Source organism: Cinclus cinclus, chromosome 1, assembly GCF_963662255.1.
Source record: "Cinclus cinclus chromosome 1, bCinCin1.1, whole genome shotgun sequence".
Classification (NCBI taxonomy): Eukaryota; Metazoa; Chordata; class Aves; order Passeriformes; family Cinclidae; genus Cinclus; species Cinclus cinclus.
Genome location: NC_085046.1, coordinates 37,879,745 through 37,897,734, shown reverse-complemented (window position 1 = coordinate 37,897,734; position 17,990 = coordinate 37,879,745).

The window sequence follows — 17,990 nt, the reverse complement described above, 5'->3', positions numbered from 1 at the left end:
ATCTGGCTCCACCAAGTGACAATTGTGGTGATTGCTGGTCTGCACCTGCAGCTATAATAATAAAAATCTGGCACTAGGTCACACAACCAGCCAGTGCATCACATTGTCATTGGAGAACTTTCAACTCCAGCAGTTTTAGACTGTAGGATTTCCTTTAACTCCTATGATGCCAATGTGGACACAGAGCATTGTCACTGATATTCTTGGTCTTTGTTGCACTGCACTGTGCCACCAGCATCCTGGTTTCTGTGTGCATCCATAACTGATAGTTTAAAGATATACATTCCGTGGAGGAGTTCAGAAAAAGTAAAGTGCAAATACACATTTTGTTGTCTATATTACTCTCATCACATATATATATATATATATATATATACACATATATATGTTTTAACAGTGCCAGGAGATAAGGATATATCTGTGGCATTCTAGCTTTTTTCTGAACTCAGACCCATGTATGCTGAAGTATTAATAATAAATTTTTGCCTTTAAAAAAAAAAAACAACAGCTTCTCATCTATATAATAACCCCTGCATGTATTTTCTTATTTTGAATTTCCTCCATATATAGATGAGAAGGTTTATTCATCTTTTACTTACCTATTTGCACTAAACTGGTGAATAACTGAAAGTAGTAAAAATCTTTACATCCTTTTCTACGCTGTCATTCTTTATGGTATCATCATGTATTTTAGAGGGGGATGTTTACATCTGTTACAATGATCCAGCAAGAATGCTACAATTCCAGTTGTAATCTGAAGAATTTGATCATGGGAGCAACCAAATCAACTAATTAACATTGGACAGGACATTTTAGATCCAGCTTGTTGCTCAGCTGTGAAAAAACTTTCTGAACTTAAAAGCACCACATGCAGCCCATGGTGGTGCTGTATGTTGACCCCTACACCACATGTCACACAGCAAAGTGTAGCTTGAGTTCCAGACTCTGATGAGAAGAGTCTGGAATTGCTGCCAGAACCACAGCTCTGATTCCTTTGATTTCGTGTAACTGTATGATGTAATTCTACCCTCATGACTTCATAGAGACAGCTTAGACCTGACTTGAGGTTTTGTCTTTGAATTCTCCAACTCTAGTCGCTGTAACAACTGTTTTGGCATATGAATAAACTTACCTGCAATAAACTAATATTATTAACAGATACAATATAACACCATCTTCTTAGAGAAAAGCATCAGCTTACAGTAGAGAGCCACTTGAGCTAGAAGTATTGACTATTTGGGGGGATATGCCCAGCTGTTGGGATAAAAAATGGTGGAAGATTTGGGAAGTGTTAGGATGAAGGTAATTGTGCAGTGTTATAAAACCATTACTGTGTTGGACACTTGTTCCGTTATATCCAGTGGAATCCCACTTTTCCCCAAGTTTGTGGGGCTTTTTGTCTTTAGGAGGAGGCCAGTAGATCTTTGGAGGAGCTAGGAAGAATGAACAGGGGGGCAGAAATGAGAGTGGGGGAAAGAAGATGAGAAATTGAAATGCTGGTTTGGATTTCTGTGGCATTAGGACCCAAAGCAAAGGCTTTAATTAACTAATTTTCTCATCATTTTTCATATTGAAGAGTAAGAGATTGCCAGTCTTTATGATGTCATCATGTATTTCAAAGGGGGATCTTTATGCTGGATTAAGGAAATGTGTTCCCACAGAAACTTACTTGTCAGAAGGAAAGTGAATCCCAACTTTTTTGATGTAAATTAAGAATAAGTTAAACAAAATAAATTAGTTTACACCATTGTAAAAGCTATGCAGACAAAGCCCGTGATTTTGAGCTGAAGGGAAAAAAACCCCAGAACCTTCTAAGGACTGGGTACACACAAATGACTGCTGTTTCCATTCTCAGTGTGTGAGAGACTTGTCTAGTTTGAAATATGTCCCTGCCCATGGCAGAGACTGGGACTAGGTGATCTTCAAAGGTCCCTTGCAACTCAAACCATTCTGTAATTCTGTATTCCTATGTTCTGTGTTAACCTTCTGTTAACCTGTATTTACATTTGAAAATTCTATACAATACACTTACCCTTCTGATTGCAATACAACTTGTTTACTGCCCTAAAAATTGTTGTTATTCATTAAATTCTTCATTCTTTCCTTGGAGAATTTCTACAATGTGCTGCTGAAAATGCTGAAACACTTGGATGTGAAATCCAAGGTTGATAAGAACAGAAATGAGCCTTTTCATTTTATTTCAAAGGTCTGCCAACAGTCTGACAATGCTGCTTCCATAATGAAAATGGCTCCAGACAAAAGTAAACAAATCTAAGTAGAAATTAGACATTGTTTCTACAACATAATTACTGCTTTTGAAGTAATCATGAAGCAATTTTCACTTATTATCATAAAAAGGGTACACTGATGTCAGTAAAGGGTGGACCTTTTGGATGGAGATGCCTCGCAGAACAGAAGAATTTGAAGATGGGCTTTCTTATATCTGCAGTCTATTTTCATTATCTACTGTGCAGTTCAATAGAGACAACTATTGTTCAGTGGTACAATTAGTATTTATGTAATCAACAGCTGTTACAAAGTAAAAGATTTAGAAAACCTATTTAGAAAAACAGATGTGGCCTGCAGTTAAAATTTCCAAACTGCAGTAGTTTAGAGGAATTCTCAATCAGTAGTACATTCCTGAGTTCCGCTCTGGAGGATGTCTTTAAACAGAGATTATTTGGTAACTATATGTTGACCCACCCAGGTCTTTCTAGAAAGCTCCTAACACTCTAGCTGTTTACAGGTTCCAAATACGATCCTTCCCTCTTTATGGCCTGTTTTCATTGCAGCAGGTTCTTGTCTGGACAAAATAGTGTCAAAGCTGGGAGATACTTTTTTTTGAGTGAAGAGAGGCCATTTTACAGTATGTTGCCAAAAAACCTGTACACTGGGCATCACTGTTTAAAGGATCACTGAACTCAGGGTGCACTGGGTGAGTGTGGCTTGGACCATTAAGAGACAGCAGATTCAATGGCAGAGTTGTGTAAATGGGGGGGCAATTGGACTTGAAAGGATGGAGAAGTGCACTGTAAGAAATACAGTTCCAGTGTTTTCCCAAGATATACCCAGGATGAAGCAACTGGAAGGACAGATTGACTGATCTCAAGAGTGACAGTTAAAATGTGTATTTAATCTTAATTGAAAGTTGTCTCTGTGGCATACAGCTGGGCGTTTCTGTCTGGCACACAGACATAGTCTTTTAAGATCCTTGTTGGCCTGAATCATCCTAAGTGTGTAATGATCCATCATAACTTACGTTTTTTAAATAGGAGAAACTTTTGAGCCACTTTCTGGTGTTGTCTGAAGTGCTTCATCATCACAGCATGGTGAATGCACATAATTGTCCCAGAAAATGAAGACCCAGCAGCTCCAAAAGGCATGTGAATTGTGTCCTTGCCCTGTCTCAAGAGGCAAGTATTGAAGGAAAGCTACTTTGTGAAATTAAGCTGAAAATTAAGTGCATCAAACTATCTTTAAATGCAGTCTTGGAAAGAAGAGGTATTTATATATGAAAAATATATTCTTAATTAAAACCTGTACAGAAGGATTGGTAAGGGCAAATCAAAAGAGTTCAAATAGAAAAAGACTTCCTGAATTGCCAAATGTGTTTCATGGTGTACTACCTATTGGAAAAGGTTTCTTCATTAATATGTTATCTCCATTCCCATATTCCTTTGCAATTTCAAATTATTCTCCTGTTCATTCACTCCCATCCGGAAGAATAGATCCCAAGTAATTTCTTGGCCTGTCCCAGATGGCAAACCTATTTTGGGTTGTTGTGATTTCCACAGGCATTTACTGGCTGGCTGCCCGCTCCTGCTCCTGGTCCCCTTCTGCAGGAGGTGCTGGGAGCCTTCTGAGGGATCCTGTGCTCCCCGAGCTCGCTCTGTCTGGCACCCCTGGCAGCACATTCCTGACAAGGGGCTTCATGTCCCTGGGGAGTGCTGTGGCAGCAGCTCCAGGGTTTGTTCCCGCTGTGGCCTGTGGGAAGAGGGGCTGCTTTCAAAGGCAGGAGCTGTATGTGAGGAGCTGGAGGGAAAGTGTGAAATCCCTGCTGTGCATTCAATGGAATCCCTTCAAGCACTCCAGACACCCGTGTGGGGAAGCCTTGCCAAAGCCTCTGCTGGGTTTGCACGGAGCGAGCAGCAACGCGGATTGCTTTGGTCCCCCAGGACCAGCTCTGGAGCAAGGAATTAATTTGGTGGGTAAAAACTTGTTTACTGCATGTGAAGAAATAGTTCTTCCAAATTCCAGTGCTCTGCCTGGGACATTTTCAGGCTTCTTTTGTAGCAGTGAAGTCTGTGTTTTTTTAAAAATAGCATAAGGATGTCTACAGGGGCTTCCAGAATGCATCAAAGCAAGTCTGTCACACCAATGTGCAGCAAAAGGTACTTGAAATGGATGGCAAAAGTGTGGGGAAAGAACCACAGCCTGCACTTGGATTGTGAATATCAGGTTTTATAGCAGAGTTAGTCCTATCCCAGACTTAACTCTGCTGACCTTGAGGACAAGCAAGGACATCAGCAAGTGTTGTGAGGCTTGGGACATTTTGAAGGGCAGACAGAAGAGTGACTGAAGCTAATGACAGCTAATGACCTGGTCAATGGCCAAACCTGGTGGTTTGGCCAGCACTAGGTAGCATCCCCCAGGCTTTCTTCATTGCCCTGTAAATCAAAGGTCCTCTGGGGCAGTTCATTTTGGGAGCCATGGATGGCTTCAACTCCCAGGCTGCCCTGTGCCAAAATGAAGGGAATTCCCATCATATTGGGAATTGGGTGGGAATATCCACAGTGAAATCCGCACATGCCTTGAGCAGCTGGCAGGCACACAGCCCTGTGAGCCTGGAGCTGCTGGAGCTACATTCCAGCTGGTATGAACCCAGGGCAGAAAGGACACATAGAGTCCACCTGGGGTGTGAGGTGTGGGATTCTTCTTAATTTCAATTTTATTTCCAGCTCTGTTAAATAAATCAGTAGTGAAACCAGGCAATCACCTGATATTAATGATAGCTTGTCACATTTCTAACTGTGCTGATCTGATCAGATTTGCCTCTAGCCTTGGCAGTTAAATGCACCTACACTCCATTATTCCTATGAGTGTGCTTCTTCCCAAAGTGGTCATGATGACAGTGTTTTCAGCTTTAGAACACCCTAATAATATTCCTTGTGGTTTTTTTTTTTTTCATGGGAAACTAGTAGGTAATAAGGATTTTAACCATGAAACGTCATGGCCAGGTAGGTGTCTAGGCCAGGAGAAGAGGCTGGACTAATAAGCCAGGTTTCAAAATTGTTTTCATAAGCCCCCATTGTTTTCACGAGCCAGAAACTATGGTGCTGCACTTTTAAAGGGCTATTACAGGACTAGTTTTTCAATTCCCCTGATTTATTGATAAAGAATTCTTTTTTTTTTCTTTTTGCAAGCTTCAAAAGAGACTTAGATGATGCTCACAGAAGAGGTGCTCCACCCCTATAATCATCTTGGTGGCCCTCCTCCGGACTTGCTCCAGCAGGTTGATGTCTTTCCTGGATCCATCCTACTATAAAACTACTGCACTTGCAAAAATTCATGTTCTTTGTTGGTAAAGCTTGTCTGTTGCTTTTACAAAAGAAGGCAAAGGAAGTGGAAGTGTGGGTGTTTGGGAAGCCTCACATTGCCCTTGACACAAAGCTGTGCTTTGTGACTAGAAGGCTGAGTGCTTGATCAGATCATGGCAGCTGTAGGGCAGAACATTTGCACCTCCATCATTCAGAATGCTCTTCTCCATGAAATGGTCAGTTCACTGTGCTGTGAGTGTTTTTGTGCACCTGTGCATCACAAACAGTAGCTTTTGTGACAGACATACCAATGCATTGATGCGGGGAACCATTTATCATCTAAAGTCTCCCTGCTCTGAAATACAGCCTGGCTACTAGTCCTAACACACATGGTCTCCTGTCAGAACTCCTGTAGGTCTAGGGTGACGTCAGTGTGATTCTGTCCAGAGTTTTTCCATACTGGTCCATGTTTCTTGCAGCGTACAGCTGGTGTGGGGCATCATGGGCTGCCTGAAAATCATGTAGTATTTTTTAAATCTGTAGGCAGATGGCTGTGCCCTTACCTGCCTTTGAAGTGACTGAGCAGGTCATCAGAAACCACTGGGCAGAAACCACATGAGCAATGGCCAGACATGACAGGCTACCACAGAGTGAAGAGATAGATCTGTACCTGCCCTTCACTTCCCTTCATGAGGATGCTGAAAACCTCAATGAGGTCTCCCCTCAGTCTCCTCTTCCCCAGACTGAACAAACCAAGTGGCCTCAGCCACTCCTCGTACGACCAGCTTCCCAGGTCCTTCAGCATCTTTGTACGTTCTTTAATAGCTTAATATCTTTTTTTAATGTTGTAATGCCCAAAACTGCACACATGACTCAAGGTGAGACATACAAGGTTAAGAATATCTATATAACATTATCAGAAATACATGATTTGGATGCGGATCCAGCCAGATTATGATTGAAAAGGAAAAAGTAATTAGGGTTTTCTTGTTCATTTAGGAGGAGAGTAGGGTGGAGAAAGGAGGATTGAAATATGGGAAAAGGCCTAATAGGTGATAATGACGTAAGCACAGCTGTCAGTGGGCACCTGCCCTTTATCACTACAGCCTGAAGCAGGACAATTAGCCAAGCCTCTTACTGGGATCATACCATGCATGTCTAACTTGTTTCCAGAGCCAGGAGGCCCTGTGTGTATTCAGTTGCCAGCAAGAGAACACCCAGGATGGACAAAATGAGCCTCCCATCATCACCATGTTGGTATCTCTTCCAGGACTGATGGTATCAGTACCTCCCTGTCAGCCTAACATCACTATTCGTGACACAAATGTTGGTTACATTCTTCTTAACAGATTGATTGCCCAGCTTCAAAATGATGTGTGTATTTTACTGACTCATCTTGGATCATTTCTTGTTAGTCAGCCACGATGTAATAGGGAGAAAAATGACAGTCTCCAGGCAGGGGCTGTAGGATGAAACCTGCAGTTGTCCCTTTGAGGACTCCAGAAATGCTTTGAGAAGCTCATACATTTTTATGTCGTTTTCTTTAGATCTTCAGGGCTCAAGATAATCTAAATTACTCCAAACCCCAAGCTAAGGAATTTACCAGAATATATGATGAACAGGTTTCAGAGATTACGTCTTCATATTTATCCCTCTGATTTTACAAGGTTTGCTTGATTAGATAGAGAAATCTTTCCCATGCCATTTTTTGTATCTCTCTAGTACTTCTTAGTAGTAGAGACTTATGAAAATTCAGAGTCCTGCGCCACAAAGATCTTGAATATCAGCTGAGCACTTGGATATTACAGCACAACATCTGCTTGGTACAAGTTCATTAGTACATCCTGTATCAGGTATTTTCCTCACAGCACTGCATTTCCAGAGCTGATCTTGCTCATTGCCCTGTTTCCCTGCTCGTCACAAGATGAGCACTGAAGGGGGAGCCTGGGGATATTGGTTCTGTCTCAAATATATGGTTTGTAAATGGGAATCTAGGAATGTACTTCAGTTCCTTGAATAGGAGTTTCTTCATGTGTTTCTCATTCTGTTCCTGGGACTCAACCAGCACAAATGAATTCTCTTCCCAGAGCTCCAGCTTCTCTGCCTGCAGCTCTGGAGGCACACTCAGGGCTCAAGCCTGTGCCACCTCTTACCCACTTGTCCCTCACCTTGTTTTGACTTCTGGCTTGGGTTATGTGATGCACTGTGGTTGCCATTTGGGTATAGACCCTGTTCACCACTGAGAATGAGACAAGAAAGGGGTTGATGAAGATGGAACTGAAGCTCAGAAGGTGCAAATCTTGGGCTTGGGTCTTAAGCTAAACTGTCTGCAAAAAGGAAATAATATAACTATGTCTTCTTAGAGTACTGATGATATAGAAACAGCACAATAATAAGAGTCATACTTACGCCTTTTAGAGCAGTGTAGGACAGCCTGATCTCTTCCATACATGTCATATTGAATGCCACCTTTTGTATACTACACTGCTGTCAATTGCCTGAGTCAGCCTTGCTTGTTTGAATTAATGCCTCTGGATGGTGGATTTAATGCAGTTCATTTTATCAACCCTTCCTAGGCTTTCTGACAGGGTAATTAATAGTACCACACACACAGCATTGGAAGGTTTTGTGTGCTTCTTATTGTGAAACACTTGTAATGATGAAACATTTTCACCTGAAGTCCTGAGGACTGAGTCTATAGGGTGTTAATAAAATTAATTGGACAGAATGAAAAGAATCCCAGGGAGGGAAAGACCTTTTCTTATGGCAAGCACAAGTATTTTGCAAGGGGGCATGCTGTTCTGACAGAGAAACAGAAGCAATGGAGTAAAAAACCTGCTGCTTTCCAGACAAAGAACAGCCTGGTCCTCATTCTCCATTCACTTTTTAATGTCTGCAGCAGACAGAAGTGTCTTGAACCCCTCCAATTCTGCCTTCTCAGTATCCTCCTGGCATGTAGGACATGGACTTGAGCCATGTGGAGCAGAAAGCTTGCTCCTGCTCTGCTACACTTGGTGTTTTCTTCCACAGGTCAAGTAACATAAATTCCACTGATATTTTCCACTGTGATTTCTTTGGCTGTTACATTAATGGATATGAATTAATACTGAGGAAGAAATGCTTGTAAGTTGTAGGTTCAGGATGTATTTCTCTGTTGCAGTACTTACTGTTGCAGTAATTGATGTCTGAGAGTGTTGGCAGGATAAACTCTACAGTTCAATTCAAGAATGAGTTTATTATTCAACCATTCAGGAGCCTGGATAAATTGTGGTCACAGGTTTTACCTCAGGAAAAGATTAGCCTCCTTAAAAGACTGGCATCTTCATACCTGGTGTGAAACATAACTCAGGGAGTTGGTGGAAGGCAAAAATATGACAGGTTGAGTGTTGATGGGAATAGAGTGTGTGTCAGCCCAGAGCCATTCTCTGATTTCTACTAGTGTCCGGAAAAGGACAGCAAAATTAATTCTCTGAAAACACCAGGAATATGAAGGAGGCATAATGAATAAATGAAGAAGGACAAGGAAACACATAGGAACTATTTTTTAAAATGCCAGTTTCTTAAGATGCCTGTAATTTCTGCTTTCATTCTCCCTCTCTGTTTTTATGTACCCCCCTTGATTTTACCCTTCCCTCTCATCAGTAAGTTTTGATTCTTGCTGTTTTCTAGAGGAACTGAAATATCAAGAGTGCTGGTTAAGAGGCCTCAGGTTAAAGAAGAGGTTCTGTTCCACTTACTGTGGCAAAATACAAGCTCAGTACTTATTCAACAGAAAGGGATCCATGTGGGATGGAGAGAAAAAAATGGAGAAAGCAGATGAATGCCCACATTGTGGAAGAGCATAATTTGAAGATTATGTGGAGTAACAACTAATTATTATCAACATGCTCAACACTTTCTTGCACCCCGTGTTATATTCTCATTACCAAACATGAAATATGCTCTTTAGCAGCAATTAATAAGGCCTGAAAAAATGTACACAACTATTCTAGGGCTGCTGGACTGAAATGATGAAGATATGAGCTTCTGAGGGGCAAGAGAATGAGAATAGGAAAAGGAGATTAACAAGCTATTTTAATACTTTAAGCCACATAATATTTTTTTTATATATGTTCCTTCTTGATAAGGATAATGAGGGTTGTTTACATTACTCAGGGGTGCCACACAGAAGGGCTGCCAGGAAGGCTTAGAAAAAAGACAGCTTTGTGGATGAACTGAAGCTCCAAAGGTTCAAACTCTGAGCTGCAGGGTATGCCAAGAGGCATGTGATCTTGTGCAGCTATGTAGTGGTTTTCAGGGATGTGTGGCATGCAAGTGGTAGTCTGAAGAGACCTTTGGAGTCTGAAGAGGGATTTGGATGCTTTTGAAACATGTCTCAATATTATTCCTGCACAATTCTGTTGTTTCAGAAAGTTCAGAGAAACAGATTATCTTTGAAGAGGCTTAAAACCAAAATGTCAGGTGTATTTTCTTTTTTTCATAATTTACCCCAGCCCTCAAAGTGTTCTACATATTCCACTGATAAGGAAGGAGGCTGAGGGATAATTCAGCAATCTTCATGCACAATAGCAGCTCAGCACTAAGGCTTACTCTTCTCTGAGGGATTTATGATTTGCTAGAGAAGGGTCAACTAAATAGAGAAATACAAAAAAGTGATGTTGTGGGAAAACTTAGCTGTGTCTCCCTCAACCAGTGTCTTCTAGTTTGATCTCACTTTGCTGTTAATTTTTATATTTATATTTGGCATCTTTCTGAAGTGCTTCTCATCACAATGGAAGCAAAAATCATGTTAATTAATGAGAGTGGCAGCCAAAAAAAAAATGGAGCTAGCACTTCTTTGCCATAGTCAAGAGCTCTTGAAAAACTTGTCCTTGATGTTGTTTTGGCTGAACAAAAATTAGATGCATAATCACTATTAGGCTTGATTGACTGCGTAATTCTTTCTATTACACTGATGAAAAGCACATGGCAGGAATTCTTAGCCTTGTACAACTTTATTGCCACATACACATGTTGCTAAATAGCTGAGTATCTCCTTGACTTGGATATTTATCACTTAGGGCGTTGAAATGTCTGAGGTCGTCCACAATAGTTTTGGCATGATGGAGAAAAAATCCTTCCTGTTGATGTAAAATCTTTGTCAGCCACAGGATTAGGGTATGATATTGTGAATCAGTGCAGTACAGATAGAAGAACCTGTAAGCTCCAAACCCTTGGTGGCTTTCTTATACTCACCTGCAATCATTCAATGAGGCTGAATTTGAGTAACCCCCTTTTTGGTCTTAGATAACAGCTCATGCTGCTCACTGTGGGATGCTGTTCCCCTGCCCACACAGCAGCATCCAGGTTCCAAGAGACCACAGAGGCTTCTTCAGTCATAGGGACACTGTGCAGCCTCTAGGTTCCCATGCCAGAAGGGAAGGGTGCAACTAGCAAAATTCTCAGCAAAGGCTGCCTTGTGTGTCATTAAATTCATAACCTATCTGTCGTTCAGTGGTTGCTCCCCAACTCTCCCACAGCAGCCAAACTTTTTTCTTGTAGGCTCAGCTATGACAGTGAAAAAGAAATAGAAAATAACAACCAGGGTTTATTCAGTTCCTTCTCCAACTTTAGATGAGAGATGATGAAAATGTCATCATCATGGCTCACTCACCACCAGCAGCAAAGTGATGCGAGTGGCCTAGCAGGGACACACAGACCGTCTGAAAGGCAGACTTTCCTATGCACTTACTGTTCACCTCAAAGCTGAATCAGGGTTATATGTAAACAAGGAAGAAAATTAACTAGGTTTCCCCACAGCTCAAGATCAATGTAGTTTGAAGACTTCAAATGCAAGACTGGTCCTGAAAATGTACTTACAACCTTTCTCTAAAGGCCTGCCATCGTTCAGAGCTGCTGCATTGGCAGGAGTTAAATAGAGCAGAACTGGGTTCTTGCCCTCCCACCTGAACAGATAATCGTTGAGATCTCTGGTGCAGTAGCCTGGTGTTGAGTCAATAGGTAGAGAAACCAAAATACTTCAAATGGCTGGCAGTTTAATAGCATGAAATAGCTGTGGCTGACACAGCTGCATCTATGGCATTACTGAGCTGCCAGCCCTATGCTGTGCAGTGCTTGGTAACCATTTTTTCTGGTCTTATGGCAAATCACTCCTCGATTCTTTTCCCCTCCTTGATCACTCTGGCTTTAATAAAATGCTATTGGTTGCTACTGGGCTTCCCAGACACAAATCAGGCTCTCAATGCAAATTTAGGTTGTCTTTGTGGCCAATTCTTGAGGGTATCATGGGGTAGTGGGGTGGGAGCAGCTGCAAGGGAACACTTTCATTTAGGAGTGGAAGGAGAGAGGGTCAGCAACAAGCAAGGAAGTGTCAGTAGGAGCAAGGAAGCTCCAACAACCCTGAGTCAGGCAACCTGAACTGAAGAAGGCATCCAGAAAAGGCAGACTGGACACAGCAGGATGTGGGAGAGAGTCTGAAGCTTGCTGCACACCTGTCAGAGGTGAGGAGGGATCTCAGGAAAGGAGAGGATATGTATGGCTGGAGGTGCTAGAAGATCAGAACAGCAGTCTCTGCCCTTCGACTGGCAGGTGGGCAGAGGAGGAACAAAGTGAGCTGCAGAAAACAAGATGCAAACCTTGATGTTACCTCATCTGGCAAAGACAGGAGGTATTGCTGGAGATGGGACTTGAGAAGAGGCCCAGCAGAGCTGGATTCCTTTCTCTCAGCTGAAGTCCAGCCACAGCAGACTCCAGCAGAATCCTCTGGAGTTGGGGCCTGGCATATAAACACATTAAATATAAACAACTGCTATTCATGGGAGCAGTGCAAACTACCCAAGGGGTTGGCTCACAGCTCCCATCAGTCACACATGAAACGCTCTTTAGACCTTTCTACTCAACCAAATGAGCTGTGATTAACAAACACAGACCATTTTAAGCATCACTGACTAGGCTTGATTAAAATTAAAATTTAAAAAGGGGATGGAGAGGGATAAAAAGGTTTTCCTCTTCTTTGTCTTTGTTTTGTTCTCAGTTTTGCTGGCAGTCTCCATGTCCTACCTCCCAGAAGTGATTTAAAGGTTCTTTGATTATATGAGGACTGTTTTGTCTTACAGGACAAAACGTCATCCCCTGGGAAACTTAAGAGATGCTCATGCTGCAAGTCCATGCCTGCTGATGGTCCCCATCAAGCCCCAGGCACTGGAACTGTGTTTGTGTGTGTATGTGCACACATGAGTATTTGTGTGTGTATCTGTGCACGTGTGCCACAAGCACTCGGAGGCTGGCCAGGTGGAATCTCTGTGTTTAAACAGGAGAAAGCTAACTTGTGAGGCCTCCTGGGTTTGGGAAGGGAAAAAACTACACTACACTACACTACATTGCACTCCCGTTACTCTCAGCAGCGTTTTAGGGCTCTTCCCATCCCCTAATTCCCTCCTGCTGCCTTACTGTGTTCTGGGGCCTTTGCCTGTTTGTGGGGCTGATGCTCTGCCCAGCTCTGGTGCAGAGGCTGCAGTGAGAAATGGCTGTGCATTGCTGAGCAGCTGGAAGAAGTTATTAACTGAATTTGGCATCCAGATGCATGTAGCTGAGCTACAAATGCATCTGGGTGGCTTGAGTTGTTCTTAATTATATTTTTGTTTTATTGTTTTCATTTCGAGCTGTGCTCTACCACTACTCTCTGTATATCTCTGTGCTGTACATTTTCTTTGCTTCCAGCCTAGGGTAATTGCTCCTTGTCGTGCTGTGTTTGCCATTTTAATTTTTTATCATCTCAGATACTTTCTTTTCTTTCCCCCTTTTGATTATTTGGTTATGTCATTCCCATTTGCCCTGACATTTCAATAAATTCACTGCTACATTATCTTTGTCCCTAGAGCAGCAGTTTATCCCTCTCTTTCTAATGTCTCTGTCTCAAAGCTGGATATGAACTGTTTATTTTTTCCTAACAGCTTCCCTTTTGGGCTGAGAAGCAACTAGCAGCAGAGAGCGGCGTGCTGGGCTGCAATCCTGGAGCCAGAGTGCCCCCTTCCAGAAATATTGAGGAATAACACAACCCCCTTTAGGGGAAGAAACACAGCCGAGCAGGACTCTGCTGCTCAGGGTCTAGCCACAGGTTAATATCCAGGTACTTAGATGAGACTAACTAAAAGGATGCTGCTGCAAATGATGTGTAAGGAAGTGAAGTTTTTTGGAGTACATTCCTGGATTGAGGGAATGCCCTTTATTAATTGGATTTTTCACTTCCCCTTCTCTTCCAGGTGCTTCTTTTTGTCCCTTTCAAACTTGCGTTTTGATCCTTCCAGCTAAGAGCTCAGAGGAAGGGTCTGGAGTAGTGGTGGGCTGGGGGCAGAGTGACAGAGTTCTCCTGCATGCTCAGGTTGCACATGAGGAGGTGGCCCTCCTGCAGGACAGCACTTTTTCCTTTTGCAGTAGCTGATTCCACGCCAAGCAAGCAGTTTCTGTTTGGTCAATGTTTTGGGCTTTGAGCTTTGGCAGACACTGACAAATTTCACTCTGTGGTTAAAGACTGCTCTCATCTGGCCCAGTCCAGTCACTTATGAAGGGAACAGCCCCTCTTGCAGCATCACTGGAGAAAAAGAAACTCAGGGGGGACCTTATCACCTGAAAGGAAGTTGTAGACAGGTGGGAATAAGTCTCTTCTCCCAAGAACAAGAGGGAGTGGCCTCAAGTTGCACCAGAGTAGGTTTAGATAGGATACTAGGAAAAAATTCCTTTACTGAAAGTGTGATCTGGCAATGGAACAGGAAATCCACAAAAGTGGTGGAATCAGCATCCTGGATGTGTTCAGAAAACTGTAGATATGGCACTTGGGGACATGGTTTAATGGCAGAATTAATGCCAGTTCAGTGGTTGAGGCTGATAACCTTAAAGGCTTTTTCCAACCTTAATGATCCTATGATTCTGTGATTCTTACACTTTTTCAGTCAGCAGGGTGGCATGAATGGAAGGGTTCAGGGACCTTGTCTCTGGACTCTGGCTACAGTGGAGCAAAATCTGGCAGCTCAGTTTAAAGGGATTTATGAAGATGGGTTTAGAGGCAGCTGTTGGCCTTTGTGCAGAAGTGGGGTGGCACAGCCAGCCATTGCATCCCAGTGTTTCTGGGTGGATACTGCTGGGTGGAGAGGTGGGTGGAGCAGAGGAATATGATGCTTTATTAACCTGCCTTTTTGGGGGCTGAATGGTGCTTACCTTGTCACCACTCTCTAAAGAAAAGTTCTTGCAGATGGTTTGTTTTCTGTAGCAACAAAATGACTAAGACCTTGAACTATGGTTTGACCTGTGAGTTCACACCCACCCCCCCCCCCCCCCCCAGTGGCTCTGTGTATTCAGGTCTCTTTGAAGTGCTTGTCTTGAAACATTTGTCCATTTGAAGCTAGAAAGAAGAGAGACTAAGAAACACCTTCAATTTACAACTATTCTCTGCACAGAGAAGGCTTTGCTCATACCTGCATCAAGAGGAAATGTGAAGGAAACATACTACCCACACTTCACTGGAGGGGGGTACGAACACATATGGTGCATTTGAAACTGTAACACCAGGTTTAAGGTAAATGCATAACTACATTATGCAATCCTTTTCAAATAGTCTTCTTATTGCTATTAAACTTTATTAATATAAGAAACACCATTTTCCATCGAGGCACTCCATTTAGACTTCAATAAAGTCCTCTTATACTAACAAGCCCCTGGAGTCTTGCTCTTTCTTGTATTTTTAAGACACTGCAAAGAAGACAAAACCTACCCTGGTAGCTGCGTGTTTAAGTTCCAGGGCAGGAAGGAGCCTTGCTAATACATGGCAACTCCTCAGCACTTTGGGAAAAACATAAGCTCCTGTCAGGGCTGTCCCAGCAGTCAGCTAACATTATGGAATGGGAGGCCATGGAATTCCCACGTGGTAAAGCACTGTGCTATGCAGCCAGGGAAGCTCAAGCAGAGTGATAGAACACAACGTGTCCAGGAGCACACAGTGAGTAAAGGACAGACTAGGGACTAAACCACAGCTATTCCTCTCTAGGCCCTCCCTCCACTGCACCACTTTATCATTTTAAGCCATAGCTGCAGTAACACCAGGAATGTGACCCACAGCCATGCAGTTGCACTCATTCGGGTTCTTCCACTGCCAGAGAGAGCAGCACCACGGCTCTGAGGCACTGACACTGCTCCCTCAGGTGGGGATGCACAGTCCCAAGGGATGCACACTCCTGACTGAGGACACCTTCCCGTCCCCAAGCCAGCCTCAGGAGTGCCAAGCCTGAGCAGGCAGGAATGCACACGCGCTGTGCTGGGAGAGTACAGGAACAGAAATATGGCTGCAGGACAAGGCTGAAGCTGGTATCTCCTCTGGGGAAACCTCAGCAGCTGCTAGACATCAGGTGATTTGTACAGGGCAAAGTACTGTGGTTGGGTCACTAGGCTGAAGTAGCTACTGAGCCTGAGCTGTGCCAGTGTGTAAGCCAAGAGGTGGGCACTGCATCAGGGCTGCATCAAAAGCAGCATGGCCAACAGGTCAAGGGGGGAGGTTCTCTCCCTCTACTCTGCACTCACGAGTATACTCCATCTGGAGTATTGCATCCAAGACATGGACCTGTTGAAGTGAGTCCAGAGGAGGGCCACAAAGGTGGTAAAACAGCTGAAACACCTCTCCTATGAAGACAGGCTGAGACACATGGGGATGGAGAAGGCTCTGGGCAGAGTTTATGGCAGCTTTCCACTTCCTAGAGGGGACCTACAAGAGAGTTGGAGAGGGATTTTTTGCAAGGGTATGTTGTGATAGGACAAGGGCTAATGGGTTTGAACTGAAAGATGACAGGTTTGGATTGGAAGTTAGGAAGAAATTCTTTAGTATGGGCATGGTGAGGCACTGGAACAGGATGCTCTGCTGCTAGAATGGTGGATGCTCCATCTCTAGAAGTGTTCAAGGCCAGGTTGGATGTGGCTTTGAGTAACCTGTTCTAGTGGAAGGTGTCTCTACCCATGCATTGAACTGACCTTTAAGGTCCCTTCCAATGCAAACCATTCTATGATTCTGTGATCAGTAACTACACCACAGCAAGGGTACCTATGCATGTCTGCAGAAATATCTGGATAGGCACACAAAACTGTGTTCTGGTTCTGAGGGTCTTACAGTTTTATTTCTCCTAGTTCAAATGAAATGATAGGATCAAACAAGGAAACTCATGTTTCTAAGGCAAACTTAGCTCTGTCATAACTGCTTCTGGCCATTTTAGGGGCTAAGATGAGTAAAGAGGCAAAGCAGCCATCCAGGGGTTGTGCTAAGAGTGTTTGAAGGCCAAGCCACAACTGGAAATGCTCACCAGAGACAAGCACTATGTGGATGTCAGAGCCTGCAAGCACTTTGCCCTTCAGGCCCAGAACTATTTTTAAAGATCCTGACCTGGTTACAGACCTGCAGACACCTGGTGGGTGGGAAGGACCAAACACAGGGATCTTCTCCATGATTTGAAGATTATTATTAGCTGTGAATGTAGTCACCAAGACTTATTATCCTGGCCCATCCCATGTTTGTCATCTCCTCATCTCCTCCAAGCCCCCAAACATGACACACTCTTGTCTTGGCTTCAGTGCATTAGGAAGTTTTTCAGAGCCAGATTTTCAGTCTGAGTGTGGATCAGAAGCTGTGGTGCCTGGGGCAGCTAGGGGAGGCTGACACCTACAAAGCAGCAAAGGCTGAGCCCACAGCCTTCTTGCTCATGCCAAGGAATTTTGGCTGCAGGTGTAAGTTAATTCCTGGTATTGCTGGCAGGCGATCTCCCCAGCTATTCACAGCAGTGCTTTAATTCAGCCCACCTATGCTCAAGTGAGCATCCTGTGCAAGAACAACCCTGTGCGGGAGCTTACATTAATTTAGCTACCAAGAAAGGCTTTTTTATGGTGAAGTTAAAAAGTGATATGTGAAGTTAAAAAATGACACCTCACTTTGCCTCATGAATCAGTGGAAGGACCTCTCCATTGGTGAAGCATCTATATGAGAAATGGTACTTTAGTTCCCAGAGTTATCACAGCATTTGCTGTGTGCAGATGTATTAAAAACAAGCAGCCACAGAGTGATAGCACTGGGCTTCTTGATATGTTGACATTGTAGCACAGAACTTCTGTGGGGCACAGGGCAAATGATTGTAAATAATTATAGAATTGTAGAACCAAAGAATCATTTGTGCTGGAAAAGGTCTCCAAGATCGTCAAGTCCAGCATTGCCAAGTGGTGGACTTTTCCACCACTAAACCATGTCCCCAAGTGCCACATCTACATGTTTTTTTGAACACTTGCAGAAATGATGATTCCACCACTTACCTGGACAGCCTGAACAGCCTTTCAGTGAAGACATTTTTCCTAATATCCAAACTAAACTTCCCCTAGAACAACTTGAGGCCATTTCCTCTTGTCCTGTTGTTTGTTACTTGGGAGAAC